The sequence below is a fragment of the Anabrus simplex genome, chromosome 3, assembly GCF_040414725.1.
Source record: "Anabrus simplex isolate iqAnaSimp1 chromosome 3, ASM4041472v1, whole genome shotgun sequence".
Classification (NCBI taxonomy): domain Eukaryota; kingdom Metazoa; phylum Arthropoda; class Insecta; order Orthoptera; family Tettigoniidae; genus Anabrus; species Anabrus simplex.
This window is the reverse complement of record NC_090267.1, coordinates 209,186,893-209,213,335: the sequence shown is the minus strand read 5'-3', so window position 1 is coordinate 209,213,335 and position 26,443 is coordinate 209,186,893.

Here is a 26,443-nt window from a genome sequence, read left to right as displayed (position 1 = left end):
AATGGGAGGAAATTTGCCGTAATCTCTCACAAGACGAGTCAAATCACGAATTTCGGCGGATTCTCTCAGAAAACGATTTAGATCGCGAATTTCGGCGGATTATATATAAAACGTTAAGCATCCAAATATAAATTTCATTATAATACCGTAGCAAAGCACGGGTATATTGCTAGTTAGGTTATATGAGAAGATCTCAGTAGAGATATACAAGAAATTAGTGTGTTAATTTTATTTCACTTACGCATCTTCTACTCTTTTGGAACATATTATTATTATTATTATTATTATTATTATTATTATTATTATTATTATTATTATTATTATTATTATTATTATTATTATTATTGCTGTTATTACACAATCCTCATAAAAATTACGGGTTCGATCAATTCTATTCTCTTTTCCAAGAATATTAGAGACGTTTCGTAGGTCGATTCTTGCTGACAAACCGTACTTCTTCAATTGGACCTTATGATAAGAACGACAGGTTGTCTTCCCGGCTGATTCCATTCTAAATAAACAACAATGCTGTGAATATTTGTCTGTGTTTGTTTGTTTGTTTGTTTGTTTGTTTGTTTGTGTGAACGAGAGAGAGAGAGAGATAGAGACAATATCCAAGCAGGGAGACAATATCTAATTTAATCCTGGTTCAAGCGGGCGATACTAACAACTCGACGGGGGTTGTGTACATGCAAGCTGGAGTTCGCTGTCGGCAACCTTGAAAGTAATTGTCTATTTTTCCTATTTTGACACCATAAAAACGTCATGGTCGCTACATTCTCAGTCCTAACTCATATGAAATCCAGCGTCGTCGAAGACCATAACAACAGCGCTAATAACAGAAAAGTTTCCAGGTTCGCATTTCTTATCATGGCCGTCATAAGAACATCATTCATTCACATTTACTGGTTACACTGAATAACGTGGATCTTCTTCTACATTCTTCTCGTTCAATATCGCATCACTTCACATCTCTTCCGTCTGAAAGTTAATTATTAATCTCTCTTTACCTTTATTAGTCTGATGGTCTGTTATCTTACAGAATACTATGAAACCAATATTCGTTACTCAATTTCGACCGCTATTTTCCTATACCTATCATGATCACCTTATAGTGAGGCCCATCAACGTAGATATTCTTGGGTCACCTTCTTCTTCGTATTCCTGTTCTCATGGCAATCGTTTTTAACAACTTCAAAATAGTAAATTTGAAACCTACTTCATATATCATCATTGAGCCTTAAAAAAACCACAATGTAAAATATTTAGCTTAGTATTTTGGCCGGTAAAGTTCAGTCATCTAGGGTTCAATACTGTGCGAATATTATCAAGGAATTTCGCACTTCTAAATATATGTGCTGCGGCTTAGTATTTCTACAAATACATTATCAAATAGAGCTTTTCGCAGGCGCAACGACTATATGTAACTGGTGAATAACAAGCGGTTTGTGATTAATCTGCCGGTAAATTTTGATATCACAATTGCAGTATTCTATTCAGGTATTATAGGTTATTTTGAAACTATTCTGACAAATGGTAAACGAACTTTCCCCATAATTTCACGCAATCTGTCTTTTTAATTACAAAGACGTTGTCTGCTTTAATAAATGAACGCCTACCCTTTCATTACCGCACCTTTTCACACAAATAAAATGTACAATTCATAGATAAGTTCAATTGTACAACTTAGGTTAACAAGTTCGGGTCGGAATTCAATAACATTTTCCACTTCGATACCGATGTGGTAGATGATCGAAGTACATATCCTTTTAACAGTGCCTAAGTTGAATTTTTAGTACTTCTACAGTAATTTTTACGTGGATGCTATAAATCGGGATGCCGATCTGAAAAGTTGAGCGAATGGCAAATGGGGAAGAGGTTGAATCGTCATACAATGCAGTCGAGTTGAGTACTCATATACGTAGGGCAAGTATTTACGCATCCGCCAAGCAGAACTATTCCCAAAAAATATTCAAGCTCACGACGAGAAATCGAAACACTCCTCAAGCGTACCATTCGGGTGTCCAATCTATTATTTTAGTGCGTTGCGAGTACACGCATTGACTGAGTTGCGTTAAATACCGGTACTAGCAATTTTGTGTAAAGTACAGTGAAATCAGTACATAGAGCACGTTGAAAGACTGACAACACTATTACAATAAAATAACTTCCAGATGAAATTACAAAAACTAGTGCTAGAATTGTACAATGTAGAGGTATACGGCAAAATTGCACAACTGTAATTTCATGAAACAACACTGAGGGGAAGGAGAAGCACGTGGCCATTCCGAAAATGTGGCACTTAACAATGTTGAACGGAACAAACTTTCCAGGCATAGGTAATAACGACAGTGTGAAGATGCCTTCTAACCTGGTACCAGTCGACCACCATGCAACGTCCGAAGAGTTGTCATTGCCCACGTTTTGGGAAGCGAGATCGCAAACGAATAACACCAGCTTTAAGGACCTGTTTACCAACAACGATTTCAGGGCGGGGTACAGTATATGCGATCACTTCTGGTTTGGCATAGATCTGATAATGGTAGCAACAAAAACTTCGGGGATTTACGTCCACACTTCACCGAGGATTTGAATACTTTGAGACCGTGTTTATTGTATACTGCATACAAGCAGACGTTTATTCGCGGAGAAATAACAACTGTGACGAAAACCCACTGTGGGTTACCAGAGTCCGACCTGATGTGTAACAGCTCATATCACCGCGACTACCATTCAAGCACATAAGTCATTACATCACGAGACCTTGCGCGTTTACCTGTTACAAGGGAAGATATCTTTGTGTCCTTAGTGAGACTATGATAGTTAACATGTTTGATAATCTACAGGACCGTTACAAACAATGCGCGAAACGTGAGGTCGCATATTTTTAACACATGCTGTACTGACACAGTTAGATATGATCGCAGTCGTCACCTTCCATGTCATGATCTTTAGAGCATTTTGTCATTTCAGTACTGTTTGCTTTCCCGTCTTTGCTTTTGCGTCTTCAATACAAAGGAACCGAACTGAACAAAACAAACCAAAACAAAACGAAACCAAAACATTAATTTCTCATAAACATAACAATTTTCTTTGAGGAAGGCCTTGTCCGTGAATGTGAAATAATTCTTTATGACATATAATTTATTTATCATGTCACAAGTTTTATTGAATGATTTACTCCACTATGCCTTTCAGAAATTTTGCTCTGTCATCATTACTGCTGTATACAATACTTGTCATTTAGGGAACCAGGTAGTGTGGAATGACCAAAAATATTATCTTTTAAGTTCAAGAAATTCTCTATTCTTTCCTGATTACACCAATATATAACACATAGGTATAGAGAATAAATTTGAGATCATTTTTGATAATTGAATGTAACCATGCATACGTCAATTACAAGAAACGACACGCCCTCTTTTTGCACTCCGGCAATATTTCTTGTTCTACTTCGTGTAACTGAAAGCGGGAAAGTTTGTTATCTTGGGAGATTCTTCTGTTTGTCGCATTGGCTAGCCTGTGTACGCATTTACCATTTTCATTTGTTTTCCAGCCTCTCAGTGGGCTTTATTTATAGTGATGTTGTCGACGACTAGGCAGTAGGCTGCTAAAGTTGAAGAGGGACATGAAGGGAGAGAAGCTTACTTATGGTAAGCCATTAAGAGTTCGTGGCCGACTGACAGACTCTGAAATAGACTTACTGCAGACTGACTTTGGTTTGTCAATAAGAAGAAACACAAACAACTTGAAGGCCATGCGTGATGCTGTGTGGGCATCATTTCTACAAAAGCGCTCCACTGACGAAACACCACAGCATGCTCTCTGCCCTAAAGGTCTAGACTCATGGTGTAATTTAATGGGGAATCGTACAGCCAAAAACACTCTCTCCGCTATGCAGTTACGGAAGTCATGAAACCTATTTACAGGGACCTGAGCAAACCTGAAATCCTGGAGAAATGCTTGCATGGAAGGAACGCTCCAATGAAAGTCTCAATAAATACATCTGGGAGAGAGTTCAAAAATCTGTTTTTGTGGGTTAGCAGATACTCAGTATCGGAGTAAAGGATGCTGTAATTAATTTCAAAGTCGGAGCTTTGGCTAGGACACTGGTGTTACGGGAAATAAGTTTCAATCCGGGAAGATACTGTTAGGCGAGACTTCAACGCATTTACAAGGAGCGCATGTTATTTGCAAATAAAGCAGCTGAAGTAGGAACAAAAGAAGCAAGGACCAAACGAAGATAAGAAAAATGTGGAAAAGGAGAACATGATAGGATGAAGGATATGTCCCTGGAAAATTTTATAGTGCTAGGTAAACTTTTATAAATTTTGACTGAGTCTTTAACCTTAATTTTCTCAAGATTTTAATTTTTTTATATTTTGGACCTTTTTCTCAGAAACCACATGCCTGATCAAGTTGAAATGTTCTTGAAGTTATATATGCGTACAAACCAAAGGCTAGGAAGGAAGTAATCGAAGAAAATATTTAAAAATAAAAAGAGCTCAAGTAAAGGTAAAAGTTATTGACGAAATAAAAAATTCATAAAATCGAAACCAAATGCCTGACAAAAATAGCTTTTCTTCACAAGCTGTATCAGTAACATAAGATTAAGAATAATAGATCTCACCCAATTATATATTCTAGCACCAGAGAAAAAGGCACCAATCTACATGTACTCTTCTAAAATTTTCAGAATTTTCAAATGTTCATAATTTTTCAAATATGTTTTCAATTACTATAATTTCCCATGGATGTTGTTGATAACTTTTAAAAATATAAAGTTTCTAGTTGCCATTGTAATCTAATAACAAAGCTTTTATTAAACAGTTGCATTGTTGGCTAATCTACACTACCCCTTTCCCTTAAAATTATATACGAAATATAATCATAGTAAAAATTAACAGTCGAATACATGTATTAGACTTTTTTCGTAGTATTTCTGATTTCTGTAGTAAATAAAAATAATTTTAAAGGAAATATAATTTGAATATCTCCTAATGAGGAGGAATTAGGAGTGTATTACGACATCCGAGAATGATCAAAGATTGAAATGCTACTCAATAGAAAATGTTAATTTTTTTTCCAGTCAAGCACCAGTCCAAAGGACATTGTTACTCAGGTATATTAATAATTTACTACAACGTACTCATCTAAAAAATATTTATAATCTAAACGTTATATCAGTATGTTTACTTCTGTGCATGATCTAAAGTTCGTATGAAATACTTGCATTACCTTGTGACCATTTAAAAGACGGATTCTACTTCGATATCAATGTATTCTTATTTTATGTTTAATGTTGTGTTGTTTTCTTATCTTCACAGGGTAAATACTTGATGTTATGATGTCTGGATTGTTTGATATTCACCTTTACGGACACGAGAAAATCACTGATGTACGTTGTCTGGAATTCAATTAGTGTCTTATAAATACCAATGTATTGACTACATATAGGATGAACAGCGTGATGAGATACTTCACTCCAGAGGAGAAAAAATAAAAAGTAAAATTTCCATAAAGCATTCATACTTTAGCTCACAATTTAAAACTGTCTTCTGTCAAATTTCAAATCTCCAAAAACTGGTGAAGCTAAGAAGCTGAAATCATAACTCATCATAATTCAGTTATCAGGGACGGATATCCTTCTAAATAGACACCTGTGCATCGCAAGATGACCATACATGATGTGCTAGCAGTATCAACAACATAATCTAAAACAGAGAACAACATTGGTATCAATCAATGTTTATCTCAGAACATCTGTGGATATTTATGGAAATTGTTCAGTGGAACGAAGAATACGCCGACTACCAGTAGTTTACTGACTGAATCCTCCCTTAAAACTACCATGTCGGCCTTCTTCGGTACTTGAAGATTCAGTAATACTATCAGCAGCATATGTAAAGACGAAGTACACTCTAGAAAAAATTTGATGACTACGATATGTGGCTACCAGAGAGGCCTCGTGAAGGTCTACTTGACACTATGGTTGACCTAAGCTTCTGGTTGTGAATGATGATGATGATGATGATGATGATGATGTTAATGATGATGATGGGATGGGATGAGAAAAAGGAATCTCGGCACGTAGATAATCATGTCGATTATCACCAAGGTGTTTGCTCACGGCTTATTGACTCCATCTGACAGATGGATCATCATTAACAACGCCATTTGCCCTCAATCCATATTAACACTGCGGAGAGTTTTAGAATTAAACCTACTATTTAACACACAACCTAGTGATTAAAAATTATATATCACAACCAACCACGGTGTGGGCCATAACGACTTGACTCCTTAAAAATCATAGCCACCTGGTATTTAAGTTACTGGAAAGTCCAAAAATATATACTCTAATATTAAATAAGATACTTCTAATATACGGTAGAATATTTTATAATTAATTATCACAGTTTTATGAATATCAGATCTGCAATAATAATAATAATAATAATAATAATAATAATAATAATAATAATAATAATAATAATAATAATAATGAAAACCAAACTAGTGGCTATGCTTCTTGGGTCAAGTAGCTGTCAACTCACATTCGAGAGATAGCAGTTTCAAACCCCACTTTCGGCATCCATGAAGATGGTTTTCCGTGGTTTCCCATTTTCACACCAGGCAAATGCTGGAGTGTTACCTTAATTAAGGTCACGGTCGCTTCCTCCCTATTCTTCGCCATTTCCTTTCCCAACTTTGCCTAAAGACCCGTCTTTGTCGGAGTGACTTAATGCAGATTGAAAATAAAATAATATGTGTATGTCCAATCCTTGTCCCGTTTCCTTACTGGATCGGGTGTTGGTTGAGATAAATCTTCGTAGTGTGCGTTTGCGGTCGGGTGCCCTTCTTAAAGTCAACACCAGAATAGTTAATGAGTTGATATTAAATGAATAACGTGATATACACTATGATAGTAGGAAGAGGGAGGGTGAAACTTTGTGCAGGCACATAGCCTACTCCTATCGACTAGAACCAAGGGGTCTGCTGAAGGCTTACGTTTCCAATCTGACGGACGAATCATCATCAGCCGCGTCATATGCCATCGCTCCATATGAACTCTGCGGAGAGGTTCGGAATTTAATCCGTGTTTTTGGTACACAGTCTTGTGATTAGACATTTTATACCACCACCTCACCTACCCTGCCAGCCATTATTCTGATGGTGAAAATTCTTCATACCAACAGGATTCGTCCGCGTAACCTTGGTGTCAGACCATATAGACATGATGCCTTAACGATCATCGCCTCCAGGCGGGTAATAATAATAAGAAGTAGAAGTAGAATCCGTTTTGTTTAGTGTAATGCTATTATTGAAGCGAATGTAGGGAGGGAGGTTCGGCTCGACAGGTGCAGGTCTTCTATTTGACTCCCATGGGCGACCTGCGCGTCTGAGCGTGAGATGAGGAAAATGAATTTGGCCGATTGTGAAGCACGGTATCGACACATAGGCCACTCCTGTCGAACAAAACTAAGAGGCCTGTTCAAGGCTTAACGTCACCATCCGACAGACGAATCACCATCAACAGCGTCATATTCCATCATGCCATGTGAATACTGCCGATAGGTTTGGAATTTAATTCAGGCCTTTAGCACTCAATCTACTGATAATAAATCGTATTCTACCCTGGAGGTGAATATTTTTCCGTCAACCGGATTCGAAGCGGCTATACACAGTGTCAGACTATATAGACTTTGTGCCATAACGAACATGGTGGTCAATAATAATAATGATAGTAATAATAAACTAACGTTTGTAACGCCTTACAACTCGTATACAACTTACCATTCAATAATTTCTGTATGTAATTCGTATAACACATCTAAGACAAACAACATTCATCATTACCTGGATAATTTTCTCTATTAAATTTTAGTTCAGCAGTGAAAATGTTGAATACTTTTCCCGAACAATGTAGCATTTATAGCAGAACAATAAAAAAAATTCTATTGAAACAAATCTTCCTTAAATTGACTTTTTTGCTTTAACATATGTTTTCTAGTGGCGCATGCAGTCGATTGTACCAGCCTGAAAATGTATGAATAGTTATCGTGTTTAATCAAATCTATATACAAGTAATTTTAAATTTAATTTAAAGTTCTGCTTCAAACTAGACTAATGCATGTGCCATCGCGAAAATAATTCAAGATAATATCCAAAGTACCAAGGAAAATTTGAATTATCTCCACCTTGCCTCTCGAGTTGTACAGTCAAATATCGTCGTTGCCGGGACAAAACCTCCTATGTGATAAAATTTTTGTAGATATACTGACCCGCAGCACACACATTATGAAGAGCGAGAATGCCTTGACAATATTCACACAATATCGCACCTTAGATGACAGAACCTTACTGGCCAAAGTTCTAAGCTAAAATATTTCATATAGGATGTTTTGTAACGGCAGCGACCATATACACCTTATTCTAGCCATTGATCAATTGTTTCATGGCACCGAAAGAAATATTTGAATATATCGTCGTCGCGCCTGCCTGTCTTGAGAAATACTCACCCGCAGCACATATATTATGAAGAGCGAGATTTCCTTGACAATATTCGCAGTTTTAAACCAGAGATGACGGAACGTTACCGGCCAGAGTTCTAAGGCAAAATTTTTCGCATGGTGGTTTTGCAGGTGAAACGACTATATGTTAAACATCTTGTGGAAACAATCGTTGTCGGTGCGACGTAAAGCAAATTGTAAAAACAAATTAAGAAATTGTACCAAAGAAATCTTAAAAAATCACCTTAGAATCTCAAAAATGGAACGATCCAACTACACTCGTGTTCACCAAAACCACAACACATTGAAATACTAGAGATAGAAAGTTCATAATCAGCTGTTTAATAATGTAAGTGTGTTTGATCATCTTCCATGTGCATAGAGAGCATCGATGTGCCTCATTGATGAATATGGCAGCATTAACAGCAAGATTCAGTTTTTGAAATCAGGAGAATGGTGACACGGTAACTGTAGATTTAACTCTTGAGACACTGCTACTTGTGTGGTGGGTTTGCTTCCACAATATTGCAAAATAATGTAGAAACAGCGGTCGGGGAAGATGGCACCCTCCCACGGAAAATATCCACTGAAATCTCGCTCAGGATTTCGTTATGTGTTGCAACCAATCTCCGCATGTACCCTGAACTATAGAATAATTGGCCGACAAGGAAATGTTTAATTCTGTACATTCTCCAAATGCGAGGGAATTTCGTACGCTGTGGATAGTCTACGGCCGTCTACTTTGGAATCCTACCACATGCACAATATGCTCATCGTATTTCAAACAAGAGAATTTTGAAAGAAGTTCATACTTTGAAACGGCCAATTTGTGTATTGTTGAGTGTACGAATAATGTATTGAAACAGTCCTTGCGACAAATCCTGCTTCTGACTGCCGCACAATGACCGCACCCATCTCCGACAGTATCGTGGTGACAGATAAAGAGAATCCATCCTTATACTTGGCCAAGAGGTTCGCCATCCGTGGATGTATTGCGAAATGCCATTACATTCCAGCGCATTACGTTGATCAGGCTTCAATACACTTCGAAGGTGTTGGAGCATGTTGTTGTCTTTTCATGTATACGTGGCCGTTTCGGGAAGTTTATCAACAGGTCAATGTGTAGCCGTACATGACACGTAATATCCAACATTTTTATAATGTTCACAAATTCCTTGCCCATGTACTCGCCGTATTTTCTACCAGTTGAACTCATTTCCTGCTTAATCTTATGTTCAGTCATATCAACTACCACCGGCTACGACAGAAAAGTGTTTGACACATGTCGGAACCAAATATATATCCCTGGAACATATTCAAAAGGCATCTGTTCAGAGATCCTTCAAACAATTCAATTTTTCATTTGCCGATAATATCATAAAAGTTACAGTAGGTAAGACCCCCACCTTCAAGAGAAGGATAACTCATAAGATTCCAAATATATTTCTTATCAAACGCTTTTTTCTTGCCTGAAAGAAAAGAAGGCGTGGTTAAAACTTTATTCATCACAACTTCTATAAATATATCGTCGTTATTCGTTCGAAAGTTCATATCTCTCAATGTTCCTCCTATCCATTATTTTCCTCCCAGCCACATAAGGATATTTAGTCCATCAAAACAATTTTCGTTGAGTTCATTTTTGTATGCTGACGACTAAAGGAAAATGAGCCGTAAGTATATTATACTGTAATAGTGCGTAAATAAGTCATGAAAACATATATTCCTAGTGTGTCGTACGCTATGGTTCATATCCATAACTGACTGGGGGTTTGACCAGTCTTAAGTAAAATAATGGATAGGAAGAGCATTTTGAGATATGACCTTCTACCCCATCAGCGACGATATATTTTTTCTAAACTTAAAAATGTAAGTCATCTGGAGAAGGGAAGTACAGAACGGTAGATAAAAAATAATGTCCATGTATAATAAGAAGAGAACTAATAAATGCCTGATTCAGTTTACAGAACGTCCCAGAATATTTTTAATACTGATGCTTATGGAATAAATACGAAGAATTGATCGTTCCTGGAGCATCAATATAAGGATTACTAAAATTCCTAATACTTGGTTTCCTATACTATGAAAGTATGTACTTAAAGAAATGTAGAACCTAGACATTCGCATGTTTTGAATGCTAAAAGCACTGAAATCAACCGTAATATTCAATGTTCAGCTGTTCCTGTTATGAGTGACCAAGATTTGTTTTAAGGACCAATTTCAGTCTGAACACTTCACACCTGTTCTCATTCATAAAAACGATTATTATTAATAAAAATATTAGTACTAAACATTATATGTAAAGGAAAGGCACTAAAAATATAAATCAAATTCTAAGAACAAAGTATATCATTGAAATTTACAATCAGGAAACCTACATTTCTTCTGGATTGAAAACTAGTGAGAAAATATGTGAATGCGACGGAGCAAAATAAATCCTTAAATGTCAGTGAATATAAAATAAACATTTCCTGTGTTCTTTCATCCTCAGACGAAGACTATAAACATTAGACATGTCAAGTATACCTAGGTATTATTACCGACATCTTCAGTGCTCCCAGATACGTACAAGGATATCAAATGCATTGTACATGCCCCGCACATGCCCCGCTCGATTTATTCAGTAGGCAACCAGCATGCCACCTACCCGGCGACGAAATGTATGACGACATACTTCAACACGGAATGCAGGAGAAGGAATAAAATTGTTCGTAAGATTACAGCGCACAAATTTAGAAAGCACTCTAGTCCTCAAATTGATTCATAAGATGTAATTTAATTAAATAATGATAAAAATGTATCGTAGTATGCAGAAAAGCATTTATGACCCACACACAATCTTCACCCAAAACAAAACCAAACGATCTCTTGTATACTAACAGATCTCACGACATCGAGGACTGGAAATACTTCCCTCTTGATCTTAACGTCACTGGATTGTAAATAAAGATATCAGAGCAGACACTCATGTTGTTAAATAGGCTTCAAACAGACATTTGACCACGATGCGGCCATTATGCGACACACACCCAAATATGTGGTAACAAGAAGGCAATATATGACCATAGAAATAAATACTTCACAGATTACTCCCAGTATTGTCATCACTTATGGATTTTCTGAAATTTCAAACTCCTGCGTGATAAAAACATTAAGAATACTACCGATAATTTCGGAATGGCACTGGTATTATAAATATTAAGCCCCATATGTTCATAAACCCGGGTGATTGTAGTGTGAATTACATTCCAGCTACAAAAATTGCATTTCATTTCCATTTGTACTGGTTAAATTTTATTACAATTATCCATCTGATGAGATTTACTTCTCAATTATATGAGATTCTTGAAGGTGTTCCTTTGGAGACACAAATACATTTGAAGGAGTGAAGGAATATTCTCAGTTTAAATGAACTGCAACGATATTTGATTCAATTTTAAGGTGAATATTTCTAATATAGAACTTTGAAAAATATTCTTTTCTGTGTTAGTAGTGCAGTAGTGCTTAAGGGAATCCACTACATGTCTTCTCCACGTAACTGTCGTTATTGACAGATAAACACTACTTACTCATTTTACAAATTATTCCAAGATATAAATTCAAATGTTAGCCCTGCTGACTGTTAATCGTACAGGGAAATTCATAACTGGCGGAATAATCCTCACAGAATTGAACTATGACTGACAAATTAAAAGTCAGCAGCACGAGAGACCTAGAGTAGTCATGGATATATAAACAGTAGTAGGCCATCTAATTACAATTCATTTTTATGCAAACCGCAATTTCTATTCAGTCTAGAGAATCCGTCCCTGTTCCTACGCAGTATTAGTACAATGATATGTTTGGGTTCTAGCTCGAAAATGCTGACGGAATATATAGAGTCAACGGCAATTCAATAATAAAAACTGTAATTAATGCGTGAAACGACCAAAGCTAGGAATGTTACATCAAGAAGCTTAAATGAAGCCTATGGACCAAATAAAACTTCATAAAGTATACTACGCCTCTTCCAATTTAAAGCAACAAAAGAACGTCCTGGTTTGGTTAAGAAACTAGGTCGTGCTGAGGAAGTTTCAAATCTCAGGCAGTATTTTATTCTTTTATGATCTATTACTTTGCAGATAGTATGGTACATACCTACTCATTTCAAATATATAATTTTATTTAGCTCAGAAAAGCTGCATTTCCATTGGATGTTACGAGCGTGATTTTTGTGAAATCATGATTTATTGGAATAAAAGCTGCACCACTGCACATGTTGTGCAATATCTTTTGTTACAATATTCCGCAAGCATCCAAGTCAGATTTTGAAGCTTCTGGTGTAATCACTCCATATTTTGTGCATGAAATTCCTCATTCGTTAATACACGCATAATATATGATTAACTGTTACCTGTGTACCAAAATGAGGGACATTCGGGACAGCACTGAAAGAACCTCTTCATTATGCCCAGACGTTATAAGAGTACGTCTTGTAGCAGAACACTAGGACAAAGACGTCATTCAAGGATCCATAACGTATTGGCTGCTAGTTTTATTCTGTCAGGAAATTGCTTGTGTTGCAAGCATTGCGGTTATTACGACTTCCGCCATATATATAACCATAGAAGGATACCATATCGACGTATTCGTCACTGGAATACGACTTGCGTGTAGATTGGTAAAGGATGTTATAACCATTCCCAATAAACGAGAGAATTAAACAGCTTTGCGTTATCAGATTTTTTAAGTCGCTGTGGAGTTCGGGCAGCATACACGCGTAATATAACAAACTTGCTGGTACCTTACCACAATTACAACACACTCCTTGTTAGTAGAAAGCTTATGCATGCTCCTTTAACCTCAACATTTAATTTCCATGTAATTCCTCCAACTCATGTTTAGAAGCGTTCATTTAGGTTCTATCACAACAGATCACTTTATACAACCGGCAATGTTGATGATATTTGAAGCACCTGTAATAATACAACACGCCATGAACAGCATGTTTGTAGACCCGTACTTTCATCTTGGCGCGAAGGTTAAATGTGCAGTAGTAGACTTTACTGTGCAAAGGATGGTTCTTTATATGTTGCTGAAATATAGGTAGCAAGCATAGAAATATCGACCTTCACGAATTTTAAGGGCTAGTGGAACCAGTCTAAACAGTTTTTGATATTGATGGAGACTATTGTATGCAGATAAGTCAGCGACGCACCTATCTGTTCCAAGCTAAAACAGGATATGGTCACGGATTAATCAGAAATAACTCAGGGGAAAATGTCTTAATTTATATTTGTCTCAAAAATATATCTGTGAATGTTGATTCGTTATCGTACTTCTTTACTTTCTCTGTATATGATTTTTAAAATTTAAGTGCATTATATCCACTATTAAATCAATATAATTCCGGAGAAAATGTTAATCGTTATGCCAAAGTGAGAACCTTAGCGAATTGCCCCTTCCATGCTGTGTCAAGCAACCCGCGTTACGTATGGTTGGCGAGGTTGTGACAAGGTGAGAACGTTGACGAATTGTCCCTTCCGTCCTGTTGTAGGCAACCCGCGTTTCGTATGGTTGGCGAGGTTGTGACAACGTGAGAACGATACCGAATTGTCCCTTCTGTACCGTATTAGTTAACCCTCGTTTCTTATGTTTGGCGAGGTATATTACTTTTATGGCTCCAAGTATTAACATCGTAAGTCCAAGAATAGCCAAAATGAGAAAGGATCATAACCAAAGCCATTACTTCAGTATTTTTCACCTGTAATTGTATCTCCTGAGCCCCAGACACAGCAGCAGTAATCGATCTTAACGCCGTCTCGAAGGAGAATAAAATTGTAACTGTAAGTTGTAAATTAAAACAAATAAAATTGTTACTGTAGTTACGATGTTTGTAAAGAGGAAGAGTTGCGATGTTAATACTATACATAATAATATATATAAAGAGTCACTCAATATAACCGAAATATTGATAATTTCTAAAAATTTACAGTAATTAAAATTAATGCAATTTTTCTGTCTATGTAGCAGAAAGTACAGTTTAAAAGTATGATAGAATAGTATGATAATACTTGGGATCGTTCGGAAAAGTTATCTGATTGTATTTTTCTCAATTTGTTATATCGATGTACTTTCTTTCCGGAGTGGTATCGTTTAAAATGTGCACGTATTGTACATAATTATAAAAATGAAAGTTTTCTTCTTTTTTACAATTGGCTTTACGTCGCACCGACACAGATAGGTCATAAGGCGACGATGGGATAGGAAAGGCCTAGGAGTGGGAAGGAAGTGGCCGTGGCCTTAATTAAGGTATAACCCCAGCATTTGCCTGGTGTTAAAATGGGAAACCACGCAAAACCATCTTCAGGGCTGCCGACAGTGAGGTTTGAACCCGCTCTCTCCCGCATGCAAGCTCACAGCTTTAGTTCAAAATAAAACATGATTCACTTTTAAAGAAACCTGCATAGGCTACATACTCCTCATAGAAGTATTAAAGTTACCTTACTTCGATCTTTGCCTTATTGATCTGATAGAGAATGAAGGTAAGCACGAGGTATTTTTGACTAAAAGTTGTAGTTCTTAGATAAAGTTCTTCATAGCACTGGGTACACCATGTTTATACCCTTGATATAAACAGCAGCATAAAACCACTGGCCTAGTTGCTTTTGTTACTAAGCACAGTATTCATATATCTTACGATTTTGAAGTTAATATAACTCAAGTGTACTCAAGCAAACTATAGATATATATGTAATAACATGTCCTGACTTTCGGACTGTCTGAGTGATTCATCATCGCCAAGCCAAAACTACTGGACATAAAGAAATGAAATTCTGGGGATACATTTATATTACAATGTAGTGCTCACTAAGGGAGGGTTTTTGGACATTTAGTCGCTAACGAGGTGAAAATGGGGGTGTATCTACATCTGGAAAATTTAAAAGTTTACAGATGAAGAAAATGGTATTTAGAATCTCCTTTAAAAATAAAGAAATACGTATTGTTTGTTTTCGGAAAATGTCCTTAGGAGGGGTAAAAAAGCATGAAAATAAGGTTGAATGCCTTTTGTGAGGACACTTAAATCTCAAAAACTGAAGATATTATAGACATGAAAATTGTTATTTGGAATATCCTTTAAAAAAGAGAAACACATTTTTTGGAAAATCCAATTAATGGGGATAAACAGGAGTGACAAATGAGGTGAATTTTTAGAAAAAAATACATATACAGTATATCTCGGAAACGTAACATGTTACAGACGGAAACATTGGTATTTTGAATTTCCTGTAAAAGTAAAAAAGAAACGTAGATGAGTTGTTTTCTAAAAACCCACTTAAGGGGAACCAAAGAGAGGTGAATTTCTAAAATGAGCATAGCCTATCTACAGCATATCTCAAAAACTTAACATGTTACAGATGTGAAAATTGGTTTCTAACCTGTATCAAAATAAAGAAATATGTACTTTTTATTTCGGAAAAAACACTTGAGGGGGGCCTGAAATGGGTGTTGAATTATTTTTATTCTGATACTGCTATCTCAAAACCTGAAGGTGTTACAGGCGTGGAAATTGTTATTTTTAATCTCCATTAAAAATAAAGAAATAGATATTTTTGTATTCGTAAAATCCGCTCAAGCGCGGGGCGGGGGTGAAAGAATTGAGAAATTATTTTAATTACTTGTGTGAAGATACTTATATCTCAAAAACGAAAGATGTTGCAGACGTGAAAATTTGTATTTGTAATCTCCTTTAAAAATAATGGCACACGCATTTGGGGGGGGGGGAATCAACTTGGGGCGGGGGAGAAAAGGAGTTGAATTTCTAATGAGGCCACAATCCATATATCTCAAAAACTTAAGTTGTTTCAGTCGTGAGAATTGGTATTTGTATTCTCATTTATTAATATAGAAACAAGTTTTTTTTTTTTTTTGTTTACGGAAATTTCACTTAAGAGGGAGTGTGAAAGGAAGTGAAAAACAAGTGAATTATTTTTATGGGGATACTTATATCTCAAAAAGTGAAGGTTACAGACATGGAAAGTTGTATTTGTAACGTATTTTTTGTTTTCAGAAAGTTCAGTGGGAGGGGGAAAGTAATTGAAAAATGAGTTAAATTCTTAGTATGAGGATATTTATATCTCAAGAAATAAAGATTTTATACAGGTGAATATTGGTATTTGGTATCCCCTTTAAAAATAAAGATACTTGTCTTTTGTTTTCGAAAAATCCACTTTAGGGGTGAAAAAACTGAAAAATTATTTGCATTATTTTATTTGGATACTTATATCTATAAAAGCTAAAGATGTTACAGACTTGAAAAGTGATATTTGGAAACTCCTTTAAAATGGACTTGGGGGTGGAGTGAAAATAACTGCAGGAGACGGTGAATTATGTTTAAAAGGATATATATCAAAAACGGAAGATGATCCAAACGTGAAAGTTCATATTTTTAATCTCCTTTAAAAATAAAGATACACGTAAGTTTTGTTTACAGAAAGTCCACTTAAGGGGGAAAGTGAGATGTTCAATTCTTTCTATGAGGATACTTATGTCTCAAAAACTGAGTATGTTACAGACGTGAAAGTTGGTGTTTTCAATCTCCTTTCAAAATAAAGAAACACGTAATTTGTTATTTTTGGAAAACCACTTAAGGGGATGAAAGTTATTGAAAAAGTAGTTAAATTTTTAAAATGACTACCGGTATATCTACTGTATATGTCATAAACTTAACATGTTAAAGTCATTAATCGTGCTATTTGGAAAGTACTTTAAAGGTAAAGGAACCAATTACTTTTTTGTTTTCGGAAAAGGCACTTAACGGGGGTGAAAAGAAGTGGAAAATAGTTGTATAACTTTTTATGAGAATGCTTATATCTCAAAAAGTGAAGATGCGACAGACGTGAAAATTGGTATTTTTGATCTCCTTTAAAAATAAAGAAACCTGTACTTTTTGTTTTTGCAAAATCCATTTAGGTGGGGTTAGGTGTGAGGGAAGGGCTGATAAGGGGATAGAAATATTTTTATGGGGAAACTCCTTAAAAATTTATCGCGTTTGTTTGTTTTTCCGACTTGAGAGGAGACTTTTTCTCACATGTACTCTTCTATGTCACTTGGTCATATTAGCGAAAAGACAGTACCACAAACGTTGTTTGCCAAGAGTTTCTGGGTTAAGTGAAACTCAATTTTTTGGTGAGATTTTATAGTTTAGGGATTATCAGATAATATGTTAGTACAGTACCGAGGAACGATTACATTTATCACATTACAAAATCCACGCGAGCGAAGCCGCGGATAACTGCTAGTATTATATATAGATGACATACATATATCAAACATTCCAGTAATAATATCAAACACAATCTAATACTACATCCACACACACCAATTTGTTGAAGTAAATAATCTTTTCCACACTCGGGAGGTCTAAACGTTCACCTGTAAAAGGCTATATGGATTGCTTCGTGGAATTTAACCATGAGCCATTTTAGCACGGTATTAAATACATGTGTCCGCCTCTGTGGTGTAGTGGTTAGTGTGATCAGCTGATACCCTTGGAGGTCTGGGTTCGATTCCCGGCTCTGCCACGAAATTTGAAAAGTGGTACGACGGCTGGAACGGGGTCCACTCAGCCTCGGGAGGTCAACTGAAGGAGGGGGGTTCGATTCCCTCCTCAGTCATCCTGGAAGTGGTTTTCCGTGGTTTCCCACTTCTCCTCCAGGCAAATGCCGGGATGGTACCTAACTTAAGGCCACGGCCGCTTCCTTCCCTCTTCCTTGTCTATCCCTTCCAGTCTTCCCATCCCCTCCAGCCCTCGTTCAGCATAGCAGGTGAGGCCGCCTGGGCGAGGTACTGATCCACCTCCCCAGTTGTATCCCCGACCGAAAGTCTCAAGCTCCAGGACACTGCCCTTGAGGCAGTAGAGGTGGGATCCCTCGCTGAGTCCTAGGGAAAAGCCATCCCTGGAGGGTAAACGGACTACGATACGACACGGTTAAATAGATGTGAGTGCCATATAATCTAAATTCAACATGTAACAACTAATAGACCGTTTACTAAATTACAATACACTATGCAACGATACGTCGTCACTGCTGTGTGAAAACCGCGAATGCGACAACGCTCTTCTTACACATTATTTATCTTAAGAATGGTGACGCCTCCCAGCCACATATGGATATGCAGCTCATCAGAACAATTTTCATTGAGTTCATTTTCCTATGCGCCTCTGTAAAGGAAAATGAACCTTACTTACTGTATTGTAGGAATGTATATTTGCATAACATGTTTAGCCACTCCTAGGATATGATGTATTTAAGGCTCACAATGTTGCCACATTCAATAGATTTGTATGTATGAAAGTGATGTTTAGTGTATTATCATGATCATGTTTACTGCAATTTATTTTGTTTGAATTTATTTCATTATGTTTTTTTACATCTACTGATTATCCCACATCCCACTTGTCCGACACGTTGGCTGAAAGGTCAGCGTACTGGCCTTCGGTTCAGAGGATCCCGGGCTCGATTCCCGGCCGGGTCGGGGATTTTAACCTTAATTGGTTAATTCCAATGGCACGGGGGCTGGGTGTATGTGTTGTTTTCATCATCATTTCATCCTTATAACGATGCGCAGGTCGCTTACGGGAGTAAAATACAAAGACCTTCACCTGGCGAGCCGAACCCGTCCTGGGATATCCCGGCACTAAAAAGCCACACGACATTTCATTTCATCCCAGTCTGCACTGATACGTATTTCTTTGTGTTTGAATATTCAATTAGAAAACAAAACCTGTTAATTTCAAAAACAAATTATTGTTGTAAATATTATCAAGACAATAATATTGTCTGAAATGTTGACTGGTAATATGTGTGTCCTGTACAGTTACGTTATTCCAAATCTCCTAAAGAAACTGCAAGAAAAAATATTGAAATGTTATGCAGGCTGATTTGGGTTGAGACACATATCACCTAAATTTACAAATACAAGGAATCTTTCACTTATTTATATATATTTGCTAAATATTATACCTCTCAGCGACAGAGATAAGTCTTATTGTGAAGATCGGATAGCATAAGACTAGGAGTTCTAAGGAAGTGACTGTGGCCTTAGGCTAATAATTATCCATTAGCCTGGTGTTAAAATGAGAAACCACAGGAAAGCAACTTCAGGGCTGCCGATAGTGGGGATTCGAACCATCCCGAATACAAACATATAGTCTAGCTATGTGAACCAAACCACGTACCCAATTCGCTTGGAGATTACTATGAAGAACGCTAATTAAAAACGTATTATTGATGTACATACTAATATATTCAATTCCGACTGATTGGCTGAATGGTCAGCGCTGAGAACTTTGGCTCAGAGGGCCCCGGGTTGGATTCCCGGCCGGGCCGGGGATTTTAATCAGTTCTGATTAATTCTTCTGGCTCGGGGACTGTATGTTTGTGTTTGTCCCAACACTTTCCTATTCATATTCAGACAACACACTACACTACCAACCACCACAAAAACACGTAATAGTGATCACATCCCTCCATATAGGTTTGGTGTCAAGAAGGGCATACGGCCGTAAAACACGGCCAAATCCACATGCGCAACGGATTTCGCACACGCGAACTCACAGTTGTGGGAATGGTGGTAGAAGTAGGAAAGAAGATACATATAAGCAGAAGAAAAATATCAGGACTCCGTGAGGTATTTAGAATTACAATTGTAAAATAATAAATTCAATAATTTCTTTATAGAAAATAAGGAATACGTCATCTTTCCAAAAGTATTTTATACAATTTTGAAACATATTTTTAGAAATATTTTACGAGACAGAATATGATCCTTATTCGAATCAAATGTGAAGGAAACCATTGGTTGCGGTTAAAGCATTCGCTCATAAAAGGTGAATTGCAGGCAAGTGCCGGTTACCCAATAGTGTAACTCATATCCCATGCAAGAAGATTATTGACATGGGGGAAACCTCAATTTAATTAAATACAAATATAATTAAACACAGAAAACGGTCGAATTCATTGAAATCTCGTCTGTCCTCGTCAATCTATAGGCAGCCACTGGTGAGCGCGGGTGCAGAAGTTCATCTCTTTCACTACTAGGTGGCAGACATGATCAGAAATAAAATTACGAATCTCTGAAGTCTGCGCGTATCGTACACATCTCACATATACTTCTACATCATATATAATATACTGCCTCATGTACTGCAATAACGGGTACTGACAAGTGGAAGAGATATTGAAAACGAAGTGAGATTTATGGACTGATTGATATTAATGTCGGGGTGAAGAAACACCTAGATAAGGTGTCACATGACTTCAGTTGCGGAGATGTCCGACTAGTTGCCTGACTGGTCAGCGTACTGGCCTTCGGTTCAAAGGGTCCCGGGTTCAATTCTCGGCCGGATCCGGGATTTTAACCTTAATTGGTTAATTCTAATGTATCGGGGACTGGGGGTGTGCGGCGTATTCAGCATTAGAAATCATCCTAGGTAGGGCTCTCATATTCACAGACATGCAGATCGCCTAATAGGCCGTCTGCGAGAAAAAGCCCAGCACCAGGACACTCCGGAGGCCATACGCCATTATTATTAGTTGCAACTAACTATCTGAACTGCAACTAGGAAGGCTTCAGTATTATTCACATTGGCTACGCGTATCACTATGGTTTTTCCAATTCATTCTTTCAATAACTCCTTACGATTGCATGCAATTTCAATATTGGACGCTGTACATTATTACAATCCAATCGTGTACGCCAAATTAAGGAAATTCGACCACCTTTTTTATATCCTACATACTAACAGCGTTTCGATGGCCTAGATTGATTACCTCGTATCTCACAAAGTTCTTCCTATCCATTATGTCCCTTAAGACTGGTTACGCCTCCCAGCCACACATGGATATTCAGTCCATCAGAACAATGTTCGTCGTGTTCTTTTTTCCTATGCCGGTGTGTGAAGGAAAATTAACCTTACCGTACCGTACTATAGGAACATTTTTTTGCGTGACGTATTTTCTAACTCCTAGAGTATAATTTTTAAAAGGTTCATTTTCCTTTACTCATAAGCATAGGAAAATAAACCCAACGAATATTGTTCTGATGCACTGCATACCAAAATGTGGCTGGGAGGCGTGACCATTCTTAAGGGAAATAATGGATAGGAAGAACTTTGTGAGATACGAGGTATTCAATCTAGGCCATCGATATCGAACCGAGATATATTCAAAAATATCCAAAAATGTATATATTAAATTTTAGAAATATGGCTGTGTTTATTTGAAGCATTGTCATTTTCTATAGATAAATGCACTCCTTCATTTAGTGACTGCAATTGATCAATGCCTATCAGTGTAACTTATTCACGAACCTGGTTCACAGCTTAAATGTCACAATTATCCATTACTTAATTGTTTATCTACGTTTCCTATTCTGGACACTGTCAAATAAACTGATATTCATACCCGAGATCCATTTAGCCGAGCTGAATGGCTCAGGCGGTTGAGACGCTGGCCTTCTGACCCCAACTTCTCAGGTTCGATCCTGGCTCAGTCCGGGGGAATTTAAGGTAATTTACTGGCACGTAAAAGAACTCCTGCGGGACAAAATTAGGGCACCTCGGCCTCTCAGAAAACCGTAAAAGGATTAGTTATTGGGACGTGAAGCAAATAACATTATTATTAAAGATCCATTTAGTCAATAATTGCTTCTATAATTTATATACGGATACCGTAATATATATCACAACAATGTAAGTATTATGACAGCACACACACACGCACTGGATAATGATCACTTTGATCCTAGCCCTCAACAAAATAACTACGAGAAACAATCGGTAAACTGAAAAGATTTGAAATAACTTATATATATATAGGCAGGTGGTGGTGGTGGTGGTGGTGGTGGTGGTGGTGGTTATGGTTTTAATAGGAAGTAAAACTGGGCAACCATCCTCAAATATATTGGCACTATTCAGGAAAAATAATGGCATATGTACTAGGGCTGGTCATTCGAGTTGACTCCAACAGGCGACCTGCGCGTTTCTGAGAAAGGGATCAGTTGAAGACGACATAAACACGCAAACCGGAGGAATTAATGAATGAAGGTTAACCTGGATGATCCGGTCAGAAAATGAACCCGCGAACGTTCAGACAGAAATCCAGCCCACTACCCAGTCATCCACTTAGCCGGTTACTAATCAGGTAATGCGTGCTAATATCAGGAGTGTGTTTTATATGATAATTAGTGACCTTTACTATTAGGTGAGTAGGTGGCGTTTTGTTTTGAAATAACCTATGTTAGGAACAATCATTATACTTAACATACTATGAATATAAATCACAGTCCAAATGCTTAAATTCATAGTGGAAAAAATGTTAATAACCATGTTATAAACGACAAGTAACATGTGAAAAATTATTAGAGGCTAGTAAAATGGCGGGGAGAGGAATGGAATGTACCAACATTGGGAATTTCAATACGTACGATATTATTAACTTAACATAACTCGAATAATTCTTCAGATTACGCAAATATCCAATACATTGGTTTTTCCTTCAACTTGGTCAAATATACCTTACTTTATAACGCAGTCAAGTACTGAGATTACAAGTATGAGTTTTCTCAAATGTTTGAGGTATAAACATGAGTGAAGTGACACTGACTCTACCTTATTAGTGAACAGAATACCCATTGCGAACAAGGGTTCATAACGAAATGAAAAAATTCTTCATATTTCTAACACTGGTTAAAACAAATTATAGATATAACAATATCCTTAGGATAAAATGTTAACCTCCAGAAAGAAATGCAAACATTCATATAATTATCAATATACAGGGTGAAGCGTAATTCGAGCACTCGGGCGTCGCAGCGCGACTCCTCACATGCCAGCAATAAAAAAATGTCTCTTACAAAATTTAATCTTGCGAGTATATCTGGCAGAAAAACTATGTTGAAGAGTAGCAATCTGGCAACACTGTAACCACATGTAGGGTAACTACCTCTGTCAGCAGAAGTTAGTCGTATTGTACAGTTGGTGCTATGGGTAGAGTTTTGGGTTAGCATGCAGGAGGTCGAGTGGGCGATCCTAGGTTGAGGCGTATGTTTATTATTTCGTAAATGTAGTCCAGGTGGTATGGTATCTGGCATCTTAATCGTCAACAGCGATTGCAGAGGGTCCTCTAGAAACCACTTGCACTGACATACTACGATCCTAGAAATGGACGAACAATCGTTTTCATTGGTCAGATTTGAAAGGCGCCCTTTCCACGTCGTGGGCGTGAATTTATTCGCACCACTTCATCTACTATATGTGAAACCTGTTTTCTTTTGTACCCTCCTCCAATGGTCCCATAGATTAGTACCAACTATTATTCTTGCCTCGTTCAGATCCATTACATTTCGTTAGGGCCTTACGTTACCAGTAGGCCTAGGAACGTGCTCTGCGAATAATGTCCAAACTCGGTTACAATTTGTATGTGTTATCACCATGGTCCCAATAATTCTGCCTTTCAGCACTGCGTCTGGTAACCACATGCTGTTTAGTACGTATCTCAATGCATTATTATTATTATTATTATTATTATTATTATTATTATTATTATTATTATTATTATTATTATTATCATTATGTTGTAAATGTAGGATACATGTGACCTCAGAAACGGTCTTACTGTTTTACAGTAGGTAATGTCAGATGGAAAGCCGCCTCTGTGGTGTAGTGCTTAGCGTGATTAGCTGCCAACCCCCGGAGGTCCGGGTTCGATTCCCGGCTCTGCCACGAAATTTAAAACGTGGTACGAGGGCTGGAACGGGGTCCACTCAGCCTCGGGAGGTCAACTGAGTAGAGGTGGGTTCGATTCCCACCTCAGCCATCCTCGAAGTGGTTTTCCGTGGTTTCCCACTTCACCTCCAGGCGAATGCCGGGATGGTACCTAACTTAAGGCCACGGCCGCTTCCTTCCCTCATCCTTGCCTATCCCTTCTAATCTTCTAATCTTCCCATCCCCCTACAAGGCCCCTGTTCACCATAGCAGGTGAGGCCGCCTGGGCGAGGTACTGGTCATACTCCACAGTTGTATCCCCCGACCAAGAGTCTGAAGCTCAAGGACACTGCCCTTGAGGCGGTAGAGGTGGGATCCCTCGCTGAGTCCGAGGGAAAAGCTGAACCTGGAGGGTAAACAGATGATGATGATGATGATGAATGTCAGATGGAAATTAGCAAATAAAAATGCGCCTCAACCCAGGATCGAACCATCGACCACCTACTTGCCAACCAAAAACTCTATACCACTGCACCAACTGTACAGCAAGACGTGAACGTGCTGACAGCGGTAGTTACCCTACATATGGTTACAGTGTTGCCAGATTGCTACTCTTTAACGTCCGTTTTCTATCGGATATACTCGCAAGACGAAATTTTGTAAGAGATATTTTTTTATTGCTGGCATGTGAGGAGTCGCGCTGCGACGCCCGAGTGGGCGAATTACGCTTCACCCTGTATATTTATTTACTGCTATTGTTTCGTTATCACCGTAAATACTTTAAAACTTAAGGTTCAGCAATGCCTTCTATTCCAATATTTTCTCAAAACAACCTGCTTTCAACATTTTACAAATTTGGCTATCAGATTTCATCAATCATCATTAGAATAGACTAATGGCAGCACTTAATGGCAGCGAATGAATACTCACATACTTGGGTGAGCTCTTATAACCATTCCTTATCTACAATCAAAAATACTTTTACGTACTTATTTATTTATTTATTTATTTATTTATTTATTTATTTATTTATTTATTTATTTATTTATTTATTTATTTATTTATTTATTTATTTATTTATTTACGTCGCACTAACACATTATGTGAGAACACATGCTCGAAATATTTTCCTGGAGCATCTATTAGTGACTGGTAATTACTGACTTAAGAAGAAGAGAAATAGGAAGAACATCGACCCTTCAAACAGTGAAGATACCGACAGAAGAAAGGAAAACGCTTTGAAAGGAATGATAATGAAGGACTCTGAAGGTCCCACAAGCCTAATACCATCGGGCTCGGAATGAAAGAGTTGATGAAAGGAGGTTGAATACGGAAGAGGAAAGTGAGGAGCCTGGCACCAGCAAGGAGAAGCCTGGGAGCGCCATTATTTTCAACCTGCGTTCAAAACTTGAGGACCCCAAGGGTGTCCTCCCTTTTAGTGGACTTCTACGATGGGCGGAATTTACGGTGAATTTTTCAGAAAGTCTCCACACACAGGGCGTTTCGAGCGCCTTCTAACGGAGTTTACGAAATCGTTAATATATATGGTCGGAGCTGCTAACGCTAAAATGTTTGACTTTGTCCATAATTCTGTAAATAAGCCTTGCAGACAGTAATTATTAGCATTTTTGGCGCAGATATTTAGATTAACTGGTCAGGATAATTATTAGCGTCTCATAGTTGCTCAACATTCATATCGTATTTTATTAGTACATTGCGAAATATATATTAACTAGCGAATTTTGATAACATTCTTATTTCCTTAATCTGCCTCCTTTGTTAAGGAAATTCGAATTTTAATTTAAATCGGCTACCTCATGTTTCATGGTGTGGATTACTGTAGCCAAGTCCTAGTTCGTGAAACATGGGCAACGGCTGAGTGGCGTAGTAGCTGGTGCTGAGAGCCGGTTCACCATTTACTATGGAGTGGGAGTGGGCATCTCGAACATAGTCATAGCCGTACTTGTGCTCAGGCGGCTAGGCCTATGTTGTAGCTAACCCTTTACAGGAGAGATTATCACTGGGACGATGTGTAAGCATGGTGGCATACCGTCTCACAGAATTTTCACCGAGCACGCTCAGAACCTTTCAATCAACCCTCGGACCTATGGGAGTAACGGAGTACTACTTACATTTGACAGGGAGGGATTCATTCGAAACAACTTGGCGAATGAAATGGAGTTCG